The sequence below is a fragment of the Bubalus kerabau genome, chromosome 9 (genome assembly GCF_029407905.1).
Source record: "Bubalus kerabau isolate K-KA32 ecotype Philippines breed swamp buffalo chromosome 9, PCC_UOA_SB_1v2, whole genome shotgun sequence".
Lineage (NCBI taxonomy): Eukaryota > Metazoa > Chordata > Mammalia > Artiodactyla > Bovidae > Bubalus > Bubalus kerabau.
Window position 1 is genome coordinate 51,824,531 of NC_073632.1, and position 12,794 is coordinate 51,837,324.

Here is a 12,794-nt window from a genome sequence, read left to right on the forward strand (position 1 = left end):
TAGGTTATTAAAAAACTTCCTCATTGTAGGAAGCATGATACACAGTGCTCACAGCATTACAGTTCAGCAGGGAAGATCTCGGTTTGTGTTTATTGCTTCTAATGCCCCTTTTCACTCTTGAGTGTCCTGCTTTGAACTATATATTATATGGTCACTCTATTTATAACATGTTTATATATGTATAATGCATGAATGAATAAATAAGTGACTATCTTCAATTCCAACTATATGTTCCTATGTGTAAAAGAGTTCTCTGACTAGGCTTGTCTTAGTCTTTACTAAGCTGGAATAAATCAAATAAAGAACAAAAAAATAACCACACACCATTGCATTACAATAAAATAAAAATTTCCAAACACCATAATCCTGCTGAAGCCTCCAAAGGAGAATGGCTAACTGTGGGTTTTTTTTTTGGCGGGGGGGAGGCGGGGGGCGGCTTTTGCTTTTTTCTCTTGGCCACACACAGCTGAGGAACGTGGCCAAAAAGTTCAAGACAGAAAGTGCATGAGAAATCGAGAAAAATCAGCACTGTGAACCAGAAACTGTACTCTGCAGGTATACATAGCAACACCTATGGCCAATCTGTGGTAAACTGTAGAATGGAAAGAATTGAATGCTTTAGCATCATTTCTTCTTCCAGAGGACAAAGGCAATGAGGTCAGTAAGGAAAAAACAAAACATTTATTTAATTATGATGTAGATTCATATTCAATGAGGATAATTCAGTGTACTTTCTAAGTTTGTGTAAAGTAAGATTCATTTAAAAAATCAAAAATTTTCTGCTGTCTTAACATGATTCATTTCCAATGTTGGATACCTTAAGGATGAAAGAATTCAAAGTAATTTATAATTAGATGAAATTTTGACAAACCTATGTTAATCAGGCACCGAAACAAACACGTTATGAAATCCTTTATTGTCACCAACAGATACTATTATCTAACCATTTCCCTGCAGCTCAACAAGGTTAAATGTTTCTAAGCAATTCTCTCTGAAGTTAAACATTAAATTAAAAAAATTAAAACACCACTAAGAAACTTGTGATGACCCGAAGGCATTTGCAGAGCAGCAGAGGTTAGAAGGGCAGCTCTCAAATAACATCCATTGTTCTATCCCAACTTAATGACAAAAGGAGAAAAGAAAGCGATTACCTGGCCTTACCTCTACATCTCAATTCAAATGCTACTTAAGAAAACAAAAAACCCCTCATTTTTTTGCAACCAAACACTTTTCAGCTTAGTCAAACTCTAATTTAAAAAAAAAACAAAAAAAAACTAAACTTTTCCAACTCCATTCATGTACCAAAATTCAGGAGAGTAGCCAAATTCAGCAGCAGATTTGGAGGTAGTATAGCATCAACTACATAATGCATTTCAATGAAGATCCAAAATTTAAAGACAGAAAATATTAAATGAATATTTCCAACCTGAAATTCAACAAAAAGTTATTTACAGATACTAGCACACTCCCCAATCTGTTTTTCCACTTTGAAAAAAAAAAAATATATATATATATATACACTAGCCCTTATCTAATGGAAGAGTAAAAGGCCAAGAATAACCAAGACAATTTTGAAGAACACAGCTGAGGAATTTACCAGGTGTCAAGACATAAAGTAACTGATTCCACTGTCCTGGTACAAGGATAGACAGACAAGCAGACCAATGGAAAGGAAAGAGACACACAGATGTATGCATGAATCTGACATAGGATGGAGTTGGCAATTCAAAATATAAGGAAAGGATGAGTTATTTAATGAATGTGCTTGGACAATTAGATATCTATTGGGGATGGAAAATAGATTTAGACTTCATACCAAATAGAAAAATACATTTTAGGTAGATTAAAAACAAAGCAAAACTTTATGAAACTCACAAGAAAATACAGGTAAATATACCTATGACTTCAGGCTAAGGAAGATTTTTAAAAGAGGGAGAAAACACAAACTTTCAAGGAAATATATTTCTTATATTAAAAATAAAACTTATGCATTTTTAAAGACACCATAAACAATGCCTGGCTAAGCCACAGAACAGGAAAATATTTTTATAGCAAACATAATCAATAAGGAATTAGAATCCAGAACAGAAAAAAAATCAGTAAGAAAACAAACCACTCCAAATATGAAAAGTATAGGATAAGAGCAAGTAATTTAGAGCAGAGGAAAGCCAGATTTATAGCTAAAGTACAGTCTCAATAGTAGTTAGGAAAATATAATTTAAAACAATAGTGAATTACCATTTTATCTCCATCTGAAGTGGGGAAATATTTGAAAGTCTGATCCTAACAAGTGTTGATGACAATATAACTGCATTTCTGTGTAGTGTTCTAGAGAGACAACCTGCACAAGGAGACATGTTGGAGAATTTCAGAGCAGCATTATTTTAAATAGCAAACACTACAAAATAAATGAATCAATGATGGTATGTTCCTACTGTATAGCACAGGGAACTATATTCAATATCCTGTGATAAACCATAATGGAAAAGAATATGAAAAAGATAACTGAATCATTTTGTTGTACAGCAGAAATTAACATAGCACTGTGAATCAATTATACTTCCATAAAGGTAAAAAAAAGAAACCAGTAGTAATTATTTTAAAAAAAATGATGTTATGTTTGTTGATGGAATACCACAGCATTGATAATGCAATCAACAAAAGCAGCATATATCAGTATGGGTAAATCTCAAAAGAACAATGTTTAGTTAAAAAGAACATACATATACAATATGGTGTGATTTATATCACTTAAAAAAATAAGCAAAACAATGTTATATATACATACAAATATAGTAAGTCTAAATTCTATGCATGGGAGCAACCTTCATGAAGAGGAGAAAGACGAAAAGAGTAAGGAAAGTTTTAACATAAAAATGTATATCTTTTTAAAAGTTGAAGCAAACTTGGCTTTGATGTGTCTTGGAGATAGGTACATAGAGATCAGCACATTAAAGATAGCAGTAGTTACATCATTTTGCAAACTTTTGGATATAGTTCCAGGTGGTACTAGTGGTAAAGAATCCACCTGCCAATGTTGGAGACACAGGTTCAATTCTTGGGTTGGAAAGATCCCCGGGAGGAGGGCATAGCAACCCACTCTAGTATTCTTGCCTGGAGAATCTCATGGACAGAGGAGCCTGGCAGGCTACAGTCCATAGGGTCGCAAAGAGTTAGACACGGCTGAAGCGACTTGGCACACACGCACAAAATATATAAGTAAAGATAGGTCACATACTTCATACTACCTTAAAAAATGGCAAAAGTTAAAACAAAGTATTCTGAAAATACTCTGAAGCTCTTGGATTTGGCTGGATATTTTCTCAAAAATCATTTTAGCTCAACTCCCCAAATTGAACACACAAGGAAAACCAAAGTGCTGCAGGAAAGTAACTCCAAAAGTTACATAAGCTTGCAGGTAAGTTTTGGGTCCAGTCTTCCCAGGTGAGATGTGGGTCCATCCTTGAGTCAGGAAAATACCCTGGAGGAGGAAATGGCAACCCCCTCCAGTATTCTTGCCTGGGAAATCCCATGGACAGAGTAGACTGGCGAGCTGCAGTCCAGGGGGTCACAGAGTCAGATACGACTGAATAACTGAGCACTTATGCTAACACTGGGTCCAAGTCTCTTCTACTGCACTCAAGACCCAGAGTCAGTGCCACATTATGTGACGGCAGAGAACTGCAAGGCCAGTCCTGATGATTAAGTTCATCACACAGTGGAAGTAATGTCCAAGAGAACTGAACTAAGGCAAGTAACAGAAGTGGCAACAAATACAACAGAAGTCTACAAGATTGTCACCAACTGGACAAAGGATGCCCTTGGGATTGAGTCTACTTGGACCATCAGGAGCTGACAGTATTTTGATGAGCAAAACTGAAGAGAGAAACCAGAAGGAGAAAGGTTCCCAATGGAAAACCACTTGGAAGGGCATTTGGTCTGCTGTGTACTTGGGATACCAATTCTCTCTGGTTCCGAGGCACGATCTTCTACTTAATTACTAGCCAGAAACTTTCTGGAAGCTGGTGTCTTGATCTAGGTTAATACAAACAAAAACATGATCTGTCACTTTTGTACACAGATTTTTTTTTTTTCCTAATGGATTGCAATTTGTTTTCTAAATTTGGGTGAAGAAGTACATGGGTATTCTGTTTAAAAATCCCAATGCAAAACCATTGCCAGGTTGATTTGTAATAACCCAGTAAGTGCAGATAAATGTTAACCAGCCTAGCAGAGACAGAATAGTAAATGATAAAATGTTTCCTTTTGATGAGAGTTGGCTAACAGTCCTTGGGCTGACAAAGGAGAGATGTGAGAAGGAATGACGTACTGAGAGAAACTGGGAATTAATGTCATTGTATTTTAAACTAGGTGAACTGGCTCCCCTGTATCTGAGTCATGAAGAGATTGAGAATGGCAATCCTGGGAGTGGTAGCTATCTAAATAAAGTAAAATTATTAATAACTGTGTCAAAGGTATAAAAGGAAACTACTTAGTGTATCCATTTGACTCATGGGTTTATTTACAGTCTAAACTTCTTGTCAACCAAAATGTCATACCTTTTAGATTAATTTATGTCAGGGATAGAGAATACTTATCATCCAATATAAATATTATAGAAAGTTTTACGTCTTTTCTCTTATATTTAAAGCACCCTAAAAGGGTGAATATTTAGCCACAAACTAATGCAATTCACAGATATTTTGTGTGTAAAATATTGTGAGAGGCAGCAATGTTAATCTGTAACAACCAACTAGTTAGAAAACCATAACCAGATTTAAATTACATTTGTAACAAAAATACTGGAAGTTCACAGTATTCAAAGTCTTTGCACTTTATAATTATATACAGTAATAGAAATCGACAAAAGCATGTAGTTTTCTAATAGAATATTTCTAAAATCTAACAATCAGTTGACTTTTTAATTCTGCCTGAGCATACAGCAGCACCCTTTTATTTTACTAAGTGAATTAGTTACAAAAGATTGACTCTCAGTTGTCAGATGTGAATAAACACTACATGCAGTGATCTTTTCTTTAAAGCAATGATCCTTACCATTACTAAATTTTAAAGTGTTCCAGTAAAAAGAAACACAATATTCTTCTTCTGCAATGGTAATGTTTAACACACATGCTTTTGTTCATGTATTATCCACAGATTATATTAGAATTCAGAGCCATATTTAAAATTTCATTAGGGAAAACTCCACATGTATTTTACTCAGGCAACTGTTGAAAGACATTCGATTTGGTGCACAAAGCCTTCCATTGCTTACACAAGCAGCTTTGTTTACAGGACCATTTAAAACTTGAGAGCAAATGTGGCTAAAATCTTGAAAGAAAGATCTGTGACTTAAAGTACATTTTTGCAGGGTAAGAAATCAACATATTTAACTACTGAATGGTAAAATACTACTGAAATGGATGGTATGGTTCCCTTTTTCAAAATGCATACTCTGGAAGCTCTCCTCCAAATGCCCATTACAAAGCCCAGAGATCTCTCCTTTTAATTATTTTCCAGTCATTTCCTGTAGTTTGTAACGCCTCCAATTACTTTTATAATTTCCAATAGGTAAAGAAATACTTTAAAATCCCTTTTACAAGAGAAGACAAGTTTTTGCCTTTGCAACTCTTCCAACCTACTTCTAATAAAAAAGAATTATAAGTAGACTGATAGCAATACTTAGGGAAACTTTAGTCCTACGTGCAGTAACATCACTTCTAATCAGTTCAGGAGACAGAACTGGGCAGTTTCCTAAATATAATGAGATTCTTAATAAAGTGCAATTGAGAAATGTCATTAACTCTAAAGAACAAATAAGTAATTTTGTTTAGAAAGGACTAAACTTGTACCATCAATTGAACAACTGTACTAATATTAAAAAGAGAGAGAACAGACTGAAAGAAATGATTTTAAAAAATGATAGTCCTGGCCCACACTTTCAGGCTATCCCTGAGACATGACAAATCTCACTAACAGTTTAGACAGCTAAAAGAAGCTACTTAGCACAAAACCTAAAATACTGCTATTAAAAGAATTTTGGGGAAGAGTAACATCGATCCATCCCAGCACCTTATGCTTATTGGTGAGGCATTTTTATTTGTAATCTCTGGATTTCAAGTCTTCTACTTTTTACCTTTCCCAGCTACCTAATACACATTTGTCATTTAAATTAGATTGCCCATCAAGATTTTTATTGCTCAGAATTCAGCCACCTTTGAGTATATAGTGTAAGTGTACAGCACAGGGCAGGTTAAGTGAAGGAATCACAGTTATAAAAGCAGCAGAGAAATAAGAGGTAGCATTTGCAAGGCTAGCGTTTCTTTCTTATTTATTTAAATATGGCAAATCAAAATCTTGGTGATGTGACTTGAAACAGGAGACAGTCTAGTTAGCAGAAACATTTGTGTCAGAATCATCTCCCTGTCAAAGGGAGATGATAATATATGTCACACCCTTTCAAAGATGTTATCATTATAAAATGAAATGTACTTATAAATCTGAAGTCTCAGATGGATATAAGTTACTAAGAAGATACAGACTTTACTTTGCAATATTCTCTCTTGGTATTTACTTTTTAAAAACTTTTACTTAAAATAGCCATAAAGATCTAATAGATTACTGAAGTTAATAGTGCACAGAGGCTGAAGTTTGTTAAAAACGGGTTTCAAAACATGGCACATATTAAAATACAGTCCACATCATAGGGTTTTTGTCAGAGGAGGGGTTGCAAGCTCTAGAAAACAGATTAACTTTCCACTTCTTTCCAAGGCTTAGGAAATGTAATTTATAATGCCAAATCTTTAATATACTACATAAAAAGCAGGATACTGTTAAGAATTAAGAACTGAATATATTTGGAAATCTTAATAATTTGTCTTGGTGCTGTATGTTCAATTCAGAAATAATCAATCATTAATTAATTTTCACTTCACCAAGAAGAAACACTGATTATCACATTTATCTGGCACTTATTATAAAGAAGTTGACCTTTGTGCTTATATTTTGGTGTACTATGAGTTTGGCAACATTCATTCAGATTAAACTATACATATTTGAAAACCATACTTAGATTAATTGCTGTTCAAGCATATTCTTTATAACAGTGAGGTTATAAGAAAAAAATATTTGTGTGATCTGTTCAGGACCATGTGGTATGTAAAGGATTTCATCTTGTCTTGCTGACTTTAAAAATCAGGAAACATTTTAAAAGCAGAATTTCCTAAGATGTTTCTTGATGCAAAGAAATCAAGTTGGAATAAAGAGGTACTGGAGCTAGAGAAGAGAGGAGCCATCTCCTTCTGAAGCCTTTTTCACTGAACCCAGAGCAAGGAAATGGTGTCACTACACGACTCTGGAACAAATATGTTTCCCTGTGTTTTTGAACCACGGTGTTTAAAACACATCATATTTTAATTTCAGGCATTATAAACTAAAGATGTCCCTTAAAATTAATTATACTGATTCTTTTGGATCAGAGTTTGTGGCTGACTACATCTGTTAGAAACTTCATTGTGCCTCCTAATTAAGGAACCAACGCTGACGGAAAAAAAAATTCAAAAGGAGATGTAATACTGTGAAATCAACCAAATAATGTCTCCCCACAAGGCTTTCAGTGGGAGCAGAACTTCTCAAATCATCTGTATCGTGTATCTATTGTGTATTATATTATTTTCCCAAAGGATCTACTTAACCAATTCTCTTCTGAAACGCGGTTCCTTTTCCTGCACCGGGGTAGCGCAGGCAATGACCGCTGTCATTTTTTTTTTTTTTTCCTTTGATTCCCCGCCTCCCATTTGGGAAATTTGTTTTTCGTTTCTATATACACCAAAATATTTAAAGTTTTTTAAAAAAGTTTTTCTCCTAGAAGTCTCCGCTGAAAGAGAAAAGGGATAAAGAAAAACTCTACGTCACCGTCCCCCCCAGTACCGAGATGGCTGAGTTCACGTGCCCAGCCAGGTTATCAAAGGGAGACGCAGTCGGTGGCTCATTAACCCCCAAGGAGAATGTGACAACTCAGGGTAGGTGCCCCCGATGGCACCTGTCCAGACTCTCTTCCGCCCAAGACTAACCTATAGACTTGCCTCGAATCCAAGACCTAAACGAAAGCGGGACGAGGGGCGGGGTTGGGGGAAGTTGGAAGAGACAGGGCGAGAAGCTCAGATTGTCATTCTGTGGCGTTTGAGTTTGACTCATCTCTTTGGCTTTCAAAACCGGGAAGAGGGAAGTGCGCGGCTGTTAGGGAGTTAGGCTGTATGCCAGGCGGGAGAGAAAAAGCGCACGCTAATCCTCTCATCAAGGGGCCCTCTTCTCTCCTAGCTAAAAATAAATAAGTAAATAAAATAACAATAATCAAGACTTCGGGATGCTCCGAGGTCTGCGGAGGCTGCTGAGACCTGCCCACTACCCCCCGACTGGGGCGAAAGGCGCGACCCGGGGCCAGAACGCGGGAATTCCTTCCCCACCTAAGCCTGGCACGCGCGCGCTGAAATTGATCTTACAGTTTCTACATCCAGTCATCCTAGCTGCGAAATCTGTTCCAAGAAAGCTCCCCTTAGTAACTTATGGGGCTTATGACTGCAAGGGCATCCGGGAAAGGATTTCTCTGGAAGCTTGTCCTGGAAGGAGCCCTGTGGACCTCGAGACAAAATGACTAATTCAACCCATGTCGAGAGTACTCTGGACCTGTTGGCAGGACCCCTAATTCCTTCCTTCTCATCTCAACCAAAGGAACACAACATGTTGGTGATTCTCATTCTCCTACCCGCTTTTTTGAGGGGTGAGCGACTTAAAAGGAGCTCGAGCACGAAGTGAAGGTGCGTAATTGAGAAGCTATCTCCGCTCGGTCACAGGTCCTCGCTTGTCTTTGAGGGGAAGCTTCGCTGCAATTTTTTTTTTTTAATTACGCAATTTAGGCTAACGTAGTCCAATCGAGAGCCGCTAGTTGCACGCACGCTGAGCTCTGTAGAATTCGCCATGGAAAGTGTTTCTTCAAATGACCCTGGGGGAGAAAGGCTGTCTCGAGCGGGATCCCCCGTTAGTCGTGTCTTACCTCGACCCCCCCGGCCTCCCACGGCGTCTCCAGTGGACGTTCTACTCCCAACTGCGTCCACCGCAGGCCGGCAGGGAGCCCGGTCCCCGAAGCCACTCCCGCTCCTCGCCCCCCTCGCCACTGTCCCAAAGCTTTGTAAAACTTTGGGCGCAGCTTTTCCGTGGCTGGAGAGTAATAAACGCTCCTGCTCTGGTTCAGCTAACGCAGACATCCTTGCTGCCCTTCACAACTCATAAATTCGCTAAGTTCAGCACTCCAAAAATAGGGTGTATCCGATTCTGCATTTCATTTACCCTTACACGTTGGCGACACGGAATTCTGTCCTTCAAACAAACTGAAATAATCCATTCTAACGTCTGTCTTTCGACAGCGTTTTAAAATACCGAATAAGAAATGCCGGACAGCTACCCATCTGCATCGCTAGGGTTTCAGATGACGCAAGAACAGAGCCTCCAAGTCACCACCACTCTTCTTACTAACCCCGGGAGTGAGTCTCTTAACTAAAATCCTAGCTTTATATATATATAGTCATCGTAGTCTTGGAAACTGTATTTCCTAAAATCTCAAATGTAACGTTTTAAAGACCTTGTAACTTCACCCTCTTCATGGCAGTCAAAACTCGCACACCTGCGCAGCTCAGCGCGCTCCTGAAGACGTCCAGCAGGAACCCAGCTGTTTTCCAAGTAGCATCTTCCCTGCTGGCCTAGATTAACCTAGAAAACAAGCATTCAGTGAATGCCAACTAAGCTTTCCTCGGGAGAAGCGACTAGACAGTTACAATCAGTCTCTGATTACACAAACATACCTAAGGGCAGGTTGGAGTGTGAAGGAGGGCTTGGGAGGGGGTTGCCTAACCGGAGGAGGATTAAACCAGTTCTCCTATTGTCATTAACTTCGAGAAAGCTGGCTTTTGTTTCGTGGTAGGTACTGGGGGCAAAATCCGTGAAGCTACAGTTAAGCCTCCCAGAAGTCTTGGAAAGGGCAAAACTTTTTAATCTATTGGGTCTACAGTTCTTTGAAATTGTTTGAGATGCCGAATTAAGCATTAAGATTCCAGTGGAGAAAAAGATTCAGTCATTAAAAATATTTTAAAGAAGGGCTGACGTCTGCATTTATCTGCTGTTTTTTCAGGGGCTCACGGGTCGCCGCTCTCAAATTAGGAAAGGTGGCGACAGGGAGACTCTCCGGGTCGCAAGTTGGGGCCCAGAAGCTTCGGATTCCTTCTGTCACTTTGCTCTTCTGCTTTGGAAGAACAAGGCGTAGAGTCCTAGCTCCCTCCCCAGCAAACAAACAATAGAGAGAACTGAGGCCAAAGTCCTTCCTGGGCCCACCTGGGGACTTACACCTAAAAGAAAGTGTTCTTTCCCGCATTAAGTGGGTAGCGGATGATGAAAGTAATTATGCATGGTTTCCAGGAGCCCCGAGTTCGGGACGTCTGACTCTCCACGTCCACAGGCGGTGTTTGTGGGGGTCGGGAAACCTGAAGCGGAAAAAGGTGCAAGCCCTCTTTACACTGCGTTTAGGCGGTAACAGCCCAAATGACAACTTTCATTGACAGAGAAGAGCTTCCCAGGCCCAGACAGCGCGCGCGGCGCGGCGGGGCTGGGATTGGTCAGCCGCATGTCACGTGAGGGAAGGACGTCCTCGCGCCCCGCCCCCACCCCGGCGCGCGCGCTCAGAGGCAGCGGCTGGGCCCCGCGCCGCTTTCACTTTCGGCAGTGGGGTTCAGAGCCCAGCGATGCCGTGGAAAGGGGGAGTGAGGGGGGGGTGGTTAAAAAGGATTTTGAGGTCATTGGTACAAATAGGAGGCGTTCTAAAGAAATAAAGGTTGCACGTGCTGGTGGCGGGGGTGGTCATCCTGGGTCTATGTTCCGGGAAGGAGAGGGACTGGGAAGCGGGTGTTTACCGCCTTGCAAGGGTAAAACTGATCTAGCGGGTCCACGAAATGTTCAGCGAATTACAAGGGCCGCGGGATCGCAATCCAAAATAGAAAGCAGGAGGAACGCTGATTTGGTAGTTTGGTTTTGAGGAGAAAAGTCTTCCACGCAGTTTATGAGGTCCAAGTAAGGGACCACCGATGCTAGCTTATTAACACAAACTAGGACGCAGCGCTGGTTTAAAAAAACAACTGACAATGGCATTCATCTCACTCCTAATCCGTGGATAACTTGGCTGGAATCAGTTCATCCAAACTGTAAGGCTAGGGCTCTGCGCTGGCTCTCCGGGATGGGCTTGTGAGTCTGTGTAACCCAGGCCCAGCTAACAATCCAATGTGTGTGCTTGGGCACTTGTTTTCCGTGGTTGTGGCTAGTTGCTGTCTGTTGAGTTAAAAACATTATCTCCAGAATCCTAAATAATAAATTCACCTTTAGAAAGGTACTGTTTGAGAATACTGAGGTAGTGAAAACAGTTTTATTATTACAAACACTGTGGGACAACTTACATGGGCTTAGCCCATTCATGTGGTCATTTATTTATATAACAAAGTTATTATACATTATATATATTTTTAAATGTCTGCCCTGCTAGGTGCTGGGTATAGCAGCAACCTGTGAACCAGTTAGACTGCTTCACATAGAGTGCTTTCACAGGGCCCATCTGGAACAGGTCAAGGCAAGTTGCAACTAATAATTGGATCTTGGAAAGAAGAAAGAATTTTGTTTCCCCTCTCTTAAAAGATGACGTCGCCACTTGATAACAAAGTGACCTTTAGCAAGTTGCTCAACTGTGTAAGTCCTGTTTTGTTGTTTTTTCAAGAGGAAATCAGGTAAAGCTTGGACAACTGCCTAGCACAGTGCCTGGCACAAAGTAAATGCTCAGTAAATTATTATTATCATTATTGAAGTGAGACAATTTACACTTGATCTTGTTTGTAATTTTAAGTGACAATGTAGTGTTGTCCTTTCATGTTTTATATTTATATAGAGGTTTGATTGGAGAGAAAGAAAAGCTCATAAAGCAATTTGTTTCAATCATATGTTGTGATAGTAACTTCCAGTAACTAATTACATGTCATTTTGAAAGTATTTCCTCAAATTTGTTTTGCATATATAATATTGCCTTTGAATTTCTTTAACTTCCCCCTTACACTTTTACAAAATGAAAGGGTATGTTCTCTGTATTATACCACTAGTTATTTCACAACCAAACAAGGTAATCTGGGCCGGGGAGGGGGGGGGGAGGTTAGAAATTATTATTTTCCCAGGGCAGTTAGCTGAAATATCTCCTAACAGTAAGTGAAATCTGGAGTAAGAGTCAATTAAAAAACAACAACAAATCAGATTTTCTTTGCTATCTGGTGGAAAAATCAGAGATATTTATGTAAATAAATAAAATTTTAAGAAATATAGCTGTGTTTTAATTCTTGTTGCGTTTGGAGGTAAATTTGGGTGTGTGAAATGAAAGTTGTTCTCCTTTTAAAATTAATGTCATTTTCACTAGGTAGAAAGAATATCTCTGATCTAAACCTCTCTGCTAAGCTCCAAATTTCCTCTTCCACAATGACATTGGGACCACTATGTATGGATATATATGGAAAGAACTCATCACCCCTCCCAACCTCCCCCCTCCCCCACCACCCTTCTCTTTCTCCATATTCTAGACCTCATTGAGTAAAAGTCACACATGCTGCACAGCGGAGTGATTTTTGAGTCTTCTTTCTCTCTCTCCCTGCACTTTAACTCAGTTATCAAGTACTGCCTGATTTAACCTCCTAATTCTGTCTCAGATATGCCCCTCCCTT

The 12,794-nt window shown here is 39.2% G+C and overlaps 1 long non-coding RNA gene across 4 annotated transcripts; it reads right to left on the reverse strand.

The window, feature by feature from the left end:
- Nucleotides 1-500: 500 nt before the first annotated feature.
- LOC129619869 (uncharacterized) lies at nucleotides 501-11,280 on the reverse strand. Of its 4 annotated transcripts, XR_008698196.1 has the most exons (4): nucleotides 10,396-11,280; nucleotides 9,053-9,765; nucleotides 2,239-2,341; nucleotides 501-817 (listed from the first exon to the last, which is right to left on the reverse strand). It is a non-coding gene; the product is annotated as an uncharacterized LOC129619869 (long non-coding RNA). The 4 variants fall into 4 exon arrangements; XR_008698197.1 differs by having other exon boundaries at nucleotides 501-2,341; nucleotides 9,638-9,765; XR_008698194.1 differs by having other exon boundaries at nucleotides 501-2,341.
- Between the last annotated feature and the right edge of the window lie 1,514 nt (nucleotides 11,281-12,794).